Genomic DNA, 13,416 nt, shown 5'->3' on the forward strand with positions numbered 1-13,416 from the left:
TAACAGCCAGAAATGGTTTAAAAGACAGATAAGGAAACTGCAGGTATATATACCAATTTGTATTCTCTGTCTCAAACCTCATAACTTGTTCCAGTTCCTGTGTGACAAGCACTGATTGGAACATTTGTGACAACATTTTAAATAACACTGAGACAAAACTTTTGCCATTATTATCCTCCCAACTATATAAATTATTTACACAACACCATTCACTTTCCCTATTAAATATATTTTGATATTTTGGGAACAAATAGAGACCAATCTAATGCTTTTAGGGACATGGCTGTTTCTAACCCCAATATTTTACATTGAAAATATCTGCTTAAGATGAGTGGCAAACTGCAAAATTCATCTTGCATCAATTTTAATCCAGCACTTATGCTCATGCCCCAGCGAACGCAGATGACACATCTGCTGGTCCTCCATGGGGCCCAATATGGGTCCCTACCACGGGGTCCATCCCCCAGGAGCAAACTGCTCCAGCACGGGTCCCCCACGGGCGGCAGCTCCCCCCAGACCCCTGCTCCTGCGTGGGCTCCTCTCCACGGGCTGCAGCTCCGGCCCGGGGCCTGCTCCTGCGGGGGCTCTCCATGGGCCGCAGCCTCCTCCAGGCCACATCCACCTGCTCCACCGGGGGCTCCTCCACGGGCTGCAGCGTGGAGATCTGCTCCGTGTGGGACCCATGGGCTGCAGGGGGACAGCCTGCTCCACCAGGGGCCTCTCCACAGGCCGCAGGGGAACTGCTGCTGCCTGCCTGGAGCACCTCCTGCCCTCCTGCTGCACTGACCTGGGGGCTGCAGGGCTGGGTCTCACTCCTCTCTCCCAGCTGCTGCTGCACAGCAGTTGTGTTTTTCTCTTTCTTCGATCTTTTCTCCTAGAGGCCCAACCAGCATCGTTCATGGCTCGGCTCTGGCCAGCAGCAGGTCCCTTTTGGAGCTGGCTGGAGCTGGCTCTGATCTGACATGGGGCAGCTGCTGGGCTATGCTCACGGAGGCCACCCCTGCAGCCCTCCTGCTACCTGGCCCTTGCCAGGTAAACCCAATACACTCAGATGGGTTAACGAGGCCAGATGCAACAACATACAGTTGGACTTCACAATCCCACCTGTATCATGCTGCATTTAACTGTGTTACTGGTATTAACAGCCTACTTGTTCCGTATTTGTCCTTCCTCTGTAGGAAAAAGTAAATTAAGACGAAGAAATAAATTCCACTGAACTTGTCTCATCTGGTAGACATTGATTAAAGCAGGATGGTCACCCTGGCTCACCTCTGCTTGCTTCCAATGTCCTACTTCCAGTTAATTCTATTCTGCCTTTAGTAATGTACTTGGCACTACAGCAGGAAATAGCTTTGCATAGATGATGTTTTCCTGTAAGTGTTAATGACTGAAAATATGTCAATACATGGACAATGCACCATTTTAAGTGTATTCCAGTGATTAATTTTTACCTTGCCTTTTTTACTTCTTGCAGCCCCGGGGATCCCAGATTGCTTCTTGAAGAGTCCATTAACACCCAATATTTTCTCACCGTGAAGGTGAATCTATAGCACTCATGTAACCTTTCACTCTCCTTCTCAACAGAAAAAACAGATCTTTTGAAGCTTGCAAATGCAAAACATTTTCTCTCAAGCTTGGGAAATATGTGTATATATATATATACACGCATACACACACATATATATGTGTTTTTATATTTCAAATTTATATTTAATTCCCTTTTGAATCTTTCAACATCTTTGTGAAGCATAGACACGTGTCCATCATAAAGTCAACACTCTAGCTGCTTCCTACTTTGTGATTCAGTGATTACATTAGCTGTTTTGTAACAGCTTGGGATTTGGAGCTCGCTTTGAACTGTTTATCCCTAGGACCGCTACTACTTTTGGAGTCATTGCTTGCCAGATCTGCTGCTGTGAAAGTCTGCCACCATTCTTATTTTCTGTTCATCTCTCTGCATTTGTCTGTACTGAAATGCATTTTCTTTGTCTTGACCAGTTTGCCAAGCTGTATGTATCGCTCTGTATGGCTTTCTTGCCCTTGTTAACTGTTTTTGTTTGTCTGTTTTTTCCTGTCTACTTTTCCATTAACTGAAAAGGATACCAGCAATCCCTTCGTGGGTGTAAAATGAGCACTGAGCTTCAAAAATATATCTCAAGATTAGCAATAATTTCATATATGTTTTGTTTGTATTAATTTTGTATTTACCTGCAGATTACATAAATTATCTGAACAGCACAGGATGACTCAAAATGACCCATAATGTGACAGCTTCCCCATATGTGATTTCTCAAGACCTCTGAGATCTTAGTCTTTCTAATTGCTCTGTCACGGAGCTCATTTTTAAATTAAAACTCTACTAAATATTAAAACAATGTCAGTAAAATTTCTGTGTATCATCAAGGAAATTCATAGGTTCAAAGAATGAGAGCTGCAGTGATGAACAGCAGTGGTTCTTAGCAGAAAGCTGCTAGCCATAAAAACACAATGGTGGAGCCTAGTGACCACTGTCCTGTAATAACACAGATTTAAATTTGGTGTTTACATCCTGATGCTCTGGGTTTTTGACAATGGTGTTAGAATGACTTTAGCCATTGAAAAATTATTTCTCAGTTTAGCTTTGCTAAACAGAAAAACAGAAATTAACCTTGTCTTTGGCTCCCTTATTAAATCTGTACACTTCAAAACTTATGTAGTAGTTCCTAACTTCTCTACCTACTAAATATTTATTTTATTTTTTTTATCTCTAGTTCTTGCTTTTCCTTCATCATAGCCAGATGGACTTTATGCAAAGTTGTCTTCTTTCTTGGCTGGGAAATGGCAAACTTTCTGGTCCTCTGACAAGCTCCTCACAAAAAAAAAAAAAAAGTTTTCTCAGTTTTCATGTAGATATTTCTCCAGAGTCAGTTTCACCACACCATATCTTTAACTGTGCGAAACCAGTCTTTTTGAAGTGTCAGATATATTACTGGTTGAGGTTGATGTCCATTTTACAATGTTAAACCTACTGATGAAGTGAAATCTGGTACCTTGGTGACCCTGGCTATAGTCCAGCAACTGATTTTCTTCATCATGAAATCCAAAATCGGGTTCTCCTATCAGTTAAAAATAAATAAATAAATAAACAAGCAAATAAAACCACACATTTTTGTGCCAACAAATGATCACCTGTAAGGACTTCAGTATGTAACCTCAACAGCTCAACCAGGAGCTGGGAGTGAAGGTGACAAGGACCTCCCCAGAGGACAACCGGGGTCTTCTGGCAACACTGACATTTTCTGTTTTCCAAAATAAAACTTTCCAACATCCTCTAGGTACCCAACTTTCTACTACTTTGCCATTTATAAATAGATTTTAACATCTCTTCCATCACTCCAGAGACTTCAGTAAGGGCAATTATGTGCAATTTTTTTCTCATCCATCAATATTTGATTATTTTCCTCCTTACCTGATTTCCTGTCCTTGGCCTTTCTAACTGAAAAATGTCCTCGTTCATGTTTTTTAACATAGCAGTTCAGTTAGCTCACAGCAAGCAGAGTTGGAGTTCATGGCACTCATTTCCCCTTGCTGTGCTGGTTTCACTTTGTATTAGTTACTACAGCCATTTCCATGCAGGAAGGAGGAGAGATCCCTGATCCCATGGCCCAAGCCCATGCTAGCTGTGCCAAATGTTAATGAGAAGCAGCTAAGCAATAAAGACCTCCAGCTTCCTACAACTTCCACATTCACCAGTTCATCCTTGTCATTTTCTACTTTGCTGTTGTTCCCCTGAGGAGGTGTTCAAGGCCAAGTTGGATGGGGCCTTGGCCAACCTAATGTAGCAGGCAGCATCACTGCCTATGGCAGGGGGTTGGGAACCAGATGGGCTTTAAGGTCCCTTCCAACCCAAGCCATTCGATGATTCTATGACCTCCATGACTTTCTCTTGAAGACCACCACTAACAGGACTTCCCAGATGACCCACATTCACACCGACCACCAGAGCCTCACCACCCTCCTGCCTTGGTTGAGTGGCTGGACCAGAGCTGGAGCCTCACAAGGACATCTGCACCGATGGCTTGGCTTTGACCACAGAGAGAAGCACCTTCCTTCAGGCCATGCAGGTGCCACAACTGCAGAGGATCTTTAGTGCACTTAGAAAAGTTTTAATGACCCTATTCAAGCCTCTGAGATACATAGGTATTAACTAGATTCAGGATTTTAAACCATCTGAATAATAACAGTTTTCCTTTTGGAAGAGTTTTATTTATGTAGGTATTTCAAATATCTCCAACAACTTATTCTCTAATTGTACACAGACCTACTTTTTTTTTTTTCTTCCCAGGAACAGCAAAGTAGACTGAGGCTGAATTTCCAATGTAATAAACAAAAAATGCAAACATTTATGGCCTTTTTAAAGCATCATTAAAAGCATCATTAAAGAAGAAAGAATGGCAGCAAGCACATTTCTTCACCTTTTTCAGATCTCCTTAAGAAAACATGGCTTAGGCAACTGAAAAAGCACATTATGAATATTAGTTCCCTTCAACCACAACCTCTAATGAAAAGTGAACAGGAGGACTTCAGCTCATCTTATCTGGCTGGCAAAAATGAAACAAAAACATGCTCAGAAAAATGATTCTTTGCTACTCTTCCACCTCCTGTCCTAACTGCAAGGGAGCACTACATTCTTCTGTAAGCATCCCTTGGACTACAATAGGCACTTATATTTATTCATTGCTTACCATCAGGCTAGCACCATGGGCAGAATGGGTGGCTTTTACTTGAGAAAATGTGCTTGGTTTCCTTTTTCCACAAAAATGTGACACCTTCTTTGTGCCCAGATATTTACCAAAAATAACTTTTTAATCTATTTTAATTTCTGTAACCAGGAGAATATATCAAAGTGCTTCCATCTAATTAGCTCACCTGAGAGAAGTATGCAGCCGTTACAAATATGCCCAAATGATGCCCACGCTATTAACTTCTTTGGTGAATATTATTTAATTTCCTGTATCTCCAATCAGAAATTCTCACTCTGTTCCTTTGAAACACCTGTGCTTGTGGGCTAAGAATAAGATCCCTATTCAGTGCTGTCACAAAAGCAGAGAAGAACATCTGGACTTATACGTCCCTGCTACCTTCTGGCAAATGTTGTTCCACACATGCCTGTTTCACACTTTTGTCTTTCCAGCTTGCTGGGGGGGTTCTGGGAGCTTTTCACTGTCTTGCTCAGGGGAAACAGGGACAGTGCATTTGTCTGTAGGCACTGGAGGGGCAATTTTTAGTGGCTGATAACTAGACCAGCTTTCCTGAGAAGAGTGGTTCAGATTCATCCCTGCTATAACTCTGCTAACTCTAATGGGTTTTTACCAGGGATGAACTTGGCCCCATGTTGTTAGATGTGTGCATATTAGAAACAGAGTCATTTGCTACAAGGGAAACAGTCAACATCTTATTTGCATCCATGCATATCAACAATGCAATTAGGGCAAACTTCTTTGAGAATTGGATTCAGATGGTAATTAAAGAATTGTGTTATGAATTTTAATTTGGCATTAGTGAAGTAAATTATTCTGTATTGCTCTGTTCTCACAGTTTGGGCAGAATACATTATGCTTTGCTTACTGAGACCTTTGAATTAAAAAAAAAAAAGAAAAAAAAAAAAGAGCCTAGTCCCTATGTCCTTACAATCTAATTGTGTGGAAGAAAATGAGTTACATAAAACATTTGCCAGTGATTCAAAGTTAAACAGCAGCAAACATCATTCCTTTGATTCCTTCCCACAATTTGGGGACTAAGTTGGAAGGGTTGGTGAGGAAACTCTTCTAAGCAGCAATAATTGATAAGATGTATAAAAAAAAAAAAAAAAAAGATAAAGAAAAAGAAAAAAGAAAAAGCACATAAAAATAACAACTTTGAAAAGACAGGTGAGACAGATATTTAAAAAAATCAATGTCAACATCTATCTATATCACTAATAATGATATGTGGCCATCAGTTGTGACCTTAGCGATTCTGGGTGAACTTACAAAATCCTCGTTTGACTTCTGAGAAAAATCTTCAGGTCCATTTAAAGTCAATGAAGCCCTACCAGCTAAAGACACAAAACCAATAGTAGAAAGTGGTTGAATTTTTTGCCACACAGGAGAAGTGCAGATCATTTTCTGACTTGGGTTTCTTAACTGAAACATTTAGCAGTTAAAATTCCAGGGCGTCAGACTATCGTACAGAGGGCTCTACTTCCTCTATTTCTCATTTGGACAGCTGAAGAGACAGACATTTCACAAGGACTAGGCACTCTCATGAGAAGGAATTTCTCCATTATTTTCATTGTAGATTAAAATGTTTTAGCCTTAAATAATCCTGGATGAGGTCTTGACCTCATGTTTGTATAAGTATGGACTTGCTCAGTTGAAGTCTCCGGAGCTATATAAAAATAACACCAATGTAAGAGAGGATCCAGCCCAGAATATGTCAGCATATTCTTAGCCCCATGATATTGCCCAGCACCAGCCCTATATGCTTCCAAGTGTCCTGACAGAGGTATTTGCAACTGCTGTTGGAGTGCTCAGATATGTGCTACAGTATGAAACAGATGGTATCATCGTGTAAAATAATATATCCAAAGGTACTGACTGTAATAAACCTCCCGGTACTTGTGTCTTTGAGGTAAGTTTACTACAGATGTTAGCCAGAGGACATACTAAGCTTATTCAGTGGATGTCTTTAGGGAAGGTAGATGCTTCAGTCTTTAGGAAATCAAAATTATATTGTTTTCTTTTTTTCCTTCCTGAGATTAATGTTTGTCTACAAATGTTATGTGTGGATTCACTGTGCTTTGTGGATGTCAGCGTGCGTGTCCCCCGGTTTGCCAGTGAGGTGCAGCGAGGTGCAGTGATGGGAAGGTGGTGGGTGCACTGAAGAGCCCAGGAGGGGTAACAGCTTTTGTCAGCAGCACGGTGCAATAAAAATGACAGCAGTGGCAGTCAGTATCCAGCGTGCCCAGCTGCCCAGTCCTAATGCTACATAACATTAAAAAGTAACAATAACAACAATCCCGTGTTGTCCCTCCTCATTAACTTTTTAAGGCTCCTGCTCACTTCGTGGAATCACCATTCTATCACATTGTCAATAATGTATGAAACAAAAAACTCCTGTCCACCCTGAGATGAGAAGAAAAGCAGATAGAGATTTACAGGAACTATCTTGCGCTATTTTCAGTAGCCTTGAATTCAGGCACAATAAAAATAAAATTAAAATAAAATAAAAATAAAGAGCAGAGACAAGAAAATTAAAGTAAAATTTAAAAAAAGTGTTCAAACATTTTAAAGAGAGTTGCAGGAGAGAGAGGTGACATTTTCTCTTTATTCTTTTCTTTTACTCTGTGCCACCTGCTCAGTAGAGAGATGGAGGCTCCAGAGAAAGGAATGCACTTTTAAAAGAAATCATTTATTTTTTAAGACTAATTTATTGCTCATGGAAGACACTTGTCTCTGCTAGCCCCCAAGACCCAGAATTGGGAGTAAATGCACATCTTCAATCCATCCTCCCGTCACTAGCAATCTCCTTGACCTATTAACCATCTCTCTGTTGGCTCAGCTGAAGCATCTGTCCGGAGGTGGAACATGGCAGGACTTTGCTGATTGCGGGCAGCACTCCGGGGCTGCAGAAATGCTTTGCCCAGTGTAATTAACACATTCATGTACAGAAAGGATAATGGTGATGAAATATATTCCTAGCTCCTTTATTCCAAGGTGGGCAGTGGCAAGGAAGGCAATCTGAAAGAGGACAAGTGGCATTTTCAGAAGTAGGCTTACAAAAATCACGTTCAGCCATCCCAGCACGCTGCCTCTCTCCAGCATGCCACTTCCTGCTGCCACTGCTGCTGAATTGTCTTGCAGAGGGAGAAGCACTGACAGATTCACATACACAGCCCCTGAAAAATCTAATTTGGATGCTACAGACCCAGAGAAACTTCCCAAAGCATCTCTGAACCCACCCGTTCTCCTGCTAACGTGCCCTGCTTCGTGGCTGGGGCAGCGGCTGCAGCCAGCTCCAGCTTTAGCACACAAACTGGAAAATTCAGTACGGAATAGAAGTGGCGAGCACCTTCCTCACCTTGTAGCAACTCACAGCAAATTGGTCCAATCTGCATTTCCAGCTAGAGGAGGTTTTGAGCAGAATTAATTGCAAATGACTCCTAGCCTAGTTATAATCTAAAATACTGTTTCGTTTTGGCAGGAGAAAGGAGCTGCACTTTCTGCACAAAGCCAATGCCTATAAAACAGAAGAAAGCAAAGCATGATCAGTGTGGTGAGCAGGAGATAAAACAAGCTCCTTGGCACTGGGCAATGGCAGAGGAAGTCTGTTTCCTCCCTGATAGCTAGTCGAACATTGTTACCCTAAGCTGGGCTGGTTCTCCTCCCACCAGGCTGTTCATATACCATCTGTCCATGCTGAAAATTATCAGGAGCATTATGTTGTGTCTTCACTTATTAAAAGGCTGAATGCAAACTTTCCAGAGCATACAGAGTGTTACAGCTTACCGCACCGGAAACTTTATACCATTATGCCTAGCTAGGCCCCTGAGTCTCTGTTTTAATGCCTTGGAAATGCGACAAAGTATAGCCAAGAATGGGCAAGAAAAAATGTAAAACATCAAAATCAGGATCCATAGTCTTTTGCAGTTTCCCTCGTTCTTTCACATAAAACTAGAAACAGAACAAATTTATACTCCTGCTACATTTTTAAACCAAGGACAGGGTAAGATCTTTCCCACAAGCATTTTGCCTCTGCTGCCTTTGAGGGGTGGAAAAGCCTGCAGAAGAAATGCATAGTGCCAGCAATTTTTCTTTTCCCTCAGGTTCCCCATGAGAGCTCTCTTTTGCTAAAATGTGAACAGAAAATCATCTTTGGATACCGCCTAGATAAGAGGTGAAATGCAATTCTCGTTATTAATATTTAAGAATCACATCTATATCCATGTGTTAAAACACTCTGTTTCCACCACCAGCGTCCACCTTCCTTTGATGCGTGAGATGGCATTTTCTGCAGTAATGCGACGACAACATACAGACTTGACCAATACCTTAGATAATCTTATGACAAAATTAGAAAATTGACTATATTAGAGTAATGCATGTGTGAGTTTGGATTTAGAATTCCATAGGGTGAGAAACACTGTGCATCTCCTGGGTGTAAAGGGGAACACAGAAAGAGAATAGAAACAACTCACTTGTGCCCACAGAACAGGTAAACAGCCAGTGCTGGGAACAGGGATGAGATTCCCAATAATCAAACCACAGCTTCCTGGTATTTTTAGGCAGATATTTTGAATTCCCAGAACCTAAGTCTCTCATAACAAGTTCATATAATTGAAAACAAGACTTAGCAAAATTCTTTAGTAGATCTTAAACAACTTTTATAAGTGGGAATGGGTGAATATGAATTTATTGAAATCTATTGCTAATCAATTAATTTTAAAATACTGTGGAAAAATAAACGTTATATCTCCCTCCTTTTAAATAATCCTTTCTAAATATTCCCCTCTATGTGAAGATATCAGTTATTTTACACTAGACCAGATCCTATTCTTTATCTACTCCTTCCCTGCAGCATTAGAAAAAGTAGATGTATTTTAAAAGTCTAATATCTCTCATTCCGTAAGTATTTTTTATGGACTTCACAGAGGGCAGATTTTTTATTTTGGTAAACTTCCTAATGGTTCCAGTCAAGGGTGAGATGTTAGAAGCCATCCTGCCAGCCTTTGGGGGAGCTCACTTTCTTCTGCACAGACATTGCAGATGCAATAGCCTCACTGGCCAAGCATGGCCCACAAGAGGTTCATCTTCCCTAAAGCACTCGTTGCTCACATTACCCTGCTCTGTTTATTCAGTCTTTGCTTCTCACCCAGATCTGCCACAAAGTACACAAGCATGTGTCTTTCTAAGCCAGTCCCTATTATTTTATAAAACCTAGCACAAAACATACACGAATTGATTGTGGTAGCTGTCAAGCCTGCAAGTGATTCAAGTGTGTTTGCCCTTTCCTTCACTGCATTTTTGGGTGTTGTATAAATAGAACAAGAAATGTAAAATGCAGGTTAAGTCATTCAACACTTCTGTTTGTTGTTGTTTTTTTTTTTTTTTTTCTTCTGATTTGTGCCCTGTTCTGGCACCTTTTTTTTCTGAAACCACTTTTTGTCTGTCAGCAGGCATGGGAATATTTGTGGTTCTGTGAGACAAAACAATAGGTTCTGCAGTGAGTGTTATCATCTTTGTCAAAATCAAGTATTGAATCAGAACCAGGATCCATCCAGGTTCTTCAAAAACCATACTAGACACATTCCTCATTAGGCATCTGTTTATTCCAAAACACAAACACACAGGGGATAGAATTAGATAACACTTTTCTGGCTTACTAAATGGGTTAGACTTAGTAAATATGGTACTCGATTTTCAACTGATTCTACCATCTGTCAGCAAACTTATTGCTTTTAGCAGGGGTTTTTCTTGTGGTAATTTCTGGGATTTTTTTCCCCTCTGTTCTTTTCATGAATATACATGCCTATAAAGTTTAAGGGAAAAGTAATACAGAAAAATGAATTAATCCACAAAATCTGAATAGCGCAGGTTAGGTTATAATCAGAAGGTACAAAGGGACTTGTAAATTGTTATTAACAAGCAGCACAGGAAAACATATAAACAAACAAACAAAAAACAACGACAAACTTCTCATGTGTGGAAGAAACCTTCTATTGTTTTACAAGTGTGCCCAAACGCTGGAGTCAGCTACCAGAGAGAGTGTGTGCAATGAACAATGCAGCAACAACCATGTGCATGGGCAGAGACTGGTGTGGGAAGGACAAAGAGCTGGGGCAAGACAAACCACCCAGAGAATTTGCTGACTGGGACTCAGCTTCACTGAAGTCCAAACATAACATTTCTGCTATATTTTCACACTAAAAAAAATAATAATAAATGAATATGCCTCAGGCCTGTTCTGATGCTAAACAGAGGCAGAACATGGGAACAGCAAGTTCAGTAGCTTGTAGTTGTGATCCTGATTCTGCTGGAGTCCGTTGCCTCCCAGACAGCAGCATTGGTAAAAACAAGCGTCATCCACTGACAGGTTTCTGGCTGACCCAGCAGGTCAAAATCCTTGGAGATGTGACCCTGATGCTGTTATCCCAACCAGAAGCAGTCCAGAGCACCTCATTAATTTGCACGCAGCCCTGCATGATGATGCCTGTTCTCCTTGGAGCCAGGATGGATGCCATCGGTTTGAAGGTCCTGCAAGAGGCTCCACTGCATGGTGTAGATGTGTGGTTTCTACACCAGCAGCAGCCTTGCATCCCTTAGACAGTGCTGTGTTGCTGTTGAAGAGCTTAAAGTGTTTTGCTGCTTGGCAAGAGATCTTGGCCTCTTCAGACAGAGTGGAATTTTTTTCGTTATTTCCAGTGGGTTTGTAACGGCACTTCTCAAATGCTTTCCTGGGAGATAGTTCCTCATGGGTCTTTTCTCTGACAATTGCAAGGAAGGAAAACATTTTTAGGAAAGCAAACGTTTCATTTTATATCTCCTTCTCTTACCCCATAAGCCCACTAGCACAGTAGAATACCCAGAAAGTAGAATGTACAGAAAGAATAAAAATATGGCTTCAATGTATGCTTAGAGAAGGTATGGATTTTTGTAAGGGGTTACTTTGTACTTGGAGGGATAATGGAGGATGAAGACCCAGCCAGAGATGGGGGTGGGTTTAGCTGTGACTCTGTCCAAGATGTCCTTGGGCACATGAGGATGTTCCTCTCCCCTTTTGGGGTCTCCAGCACCCAAACTCACCCACCACCCATCCCTCTCATTTGCAAGAGGAGGCTGCTCTTACCAGGAGAGAGGCCAGCAGGAGGAACTTGTGCTTCCCCTCCCACTTTCAGCTGGTCTCAGTATACAGGTTTTCAGACACTGGTACTCTGCCCTTTGCGCATTCACAGTGCCAAGTTCGCCCCCATGAGTAGAACAACTCTTTTACCCCAGAACTGAAAAAAAAAAACAAACCAAAACAAACAAACAAAAAAAAAAACACAGGAGGGCAAGGCATGAGTTAGCTGCAGACAGCTTAGGCAGAGGAGTCATCCTGTTGAAACTGGGGAAAGGATTCATGGCAAGGAAATGGACTTGGGGAGAAAAATGTCAAATGTTCAGAGATCCATATAGGCAGATGCACTGATACATCCACAGCACTAAGCACGGTTGGAACAGGCGAGCCCAAAGCTTATAACGATTGATAGACTGTGCGATGAACAAAAGTACAAAAAGTAATCAGGAATGAGATAAAGGTTAGCACCAGATATAAAGCATCAGTACAGGGGAGGACTAGGAAGATTATAGAAATGATCGTGAAACTGTAGGAAAATGATAAGAAAAGGGAAGGTGAAGAATGAAAAGAGGTATGAATGAGAGGCAAGATAAACGGGAAGACATGTTTTGTATACATAAAGGAACAAGAGATGGCACAAGAGGTGAAATGAGACATGGAAGGGGTAATATATTGGCAGAAAGGGCTGACACTGTAAAAAGTAAAATGAATTCTATATTCTTGTGCTCACAAAATGTGATGGAGAAATAATCAGATACTTATTTTCAACGAGAAGAAGAAAATATACCATAAGTCAAGGCCACATCCAAGAGAAAGTCAAAGAAAATAGGAGATGGGAAGGTTTAAATTAATGGCCAGCAACAAAGACCCCTGCCTATTCAGAAAAAAAAAAAAAAGGATAAATGATAAACTCAGGTATGTTAGCACACATACTACATTAAAAAGCTCTTCAAAATATCAGAAAATATCGTTGTAATAGAAGGTATCAAATTTAATGCCTTTACTTTTAAGAAGGGATTTTATCTGACAGCAAGAAACCATTCGTTTTATGCAGAACAACACTGGGAAAAGTAATCAGGTAAAGATAATATTGGATGAAAGTGCTGTCGGAGAAAATATTGGGGAAAACATGCAAGAGAAAGCTATACTGACAGTTCTTGTTTCAGTTACAGCAAGCATCATAGAGGCACTAAAGGCAGTAGACTGTGAACCTCTCAGCAGGATGTCATGGCCAAAAGACCTAATATGAACCTTTCATGGATGAATAGGGAGTCAGAAAGCAAAGGTATGGAAATTAATTTATCTATGTAGTCAGCAGAGGTGAGAGCATTACTGGAATGAACCGTTTGCTTACTCCTTCTGCACTTATGAAGGCCAGTAAAGGATAGGAGAGGGCTAAGATCACAGGCACGAGGATGCTGTGAAAAGTGGAGGACCTTCTTTGGAGAGAGGGACTTACACTGGAGGGAGGGATGAAGGAAAGGGCAGAGGGAGCAGTCTACTCAACAGCCAGAATGAACTTTCCATAATTTCTGCAGGGAGAAAAATTCTGAGGGCATA

At 41.1% G+C, this 13,416-nt stretch overlaps 2 long non-coding RNA genes across 16 annotated transcripts in view; one reads left to right on the plus strand and one right to left on the minus strand.

Moving 5' to 3' along the window:
- LOC308191000 overlaps window positions 1-13,416 on the plus strand; it is a 159,991-nt gene that overhangs the window by 119,300 nt on the left and 27,275 nt on the right. The gene's annotated exons all lie outside the window — the stretch shown is intronic.
- LOC308190994 overlaps window positions 10,183-13,416 on the minus strand; it is a 57,885-nt gene continuing 54,651 nt past the window's right edge. For 3 of the 15 annotated variants that reach the window (XR_013947609.1, XR_013947610.1, XR_013947611.1), the window contains 2 exons: window positions 11,866-12,016; window positions 10,190-11,503 (listed from right to left, as the gene is read on the minus strand). This is a non-coding gene — a long non-coding RNA (uncharacterized lncRNA). Of the gene's footprint in view, window positions 11,504-11,865; window positions 12,017-13,416 lie in introns of all 15 variants that reach the window. The other 12 variants (XR_013947612.1, XR_013947613.1, XR_013947616.1 and 9 more) reach the window with 10 other exon arrangements.

This window comes from Anser brachyrhynchus (assembly GCF_964034855.1).
Source record: "Anser brachyrhynchus genome assembly, chromosome: 2".
In the NCBI taxonomy this organism is placed as follows: domain Eukaryota; kingdom Metazoa; phylum Chordata; class Aves; order Anseriformes; family Anatidae; genus Anser; species Anser brachyrhynchus.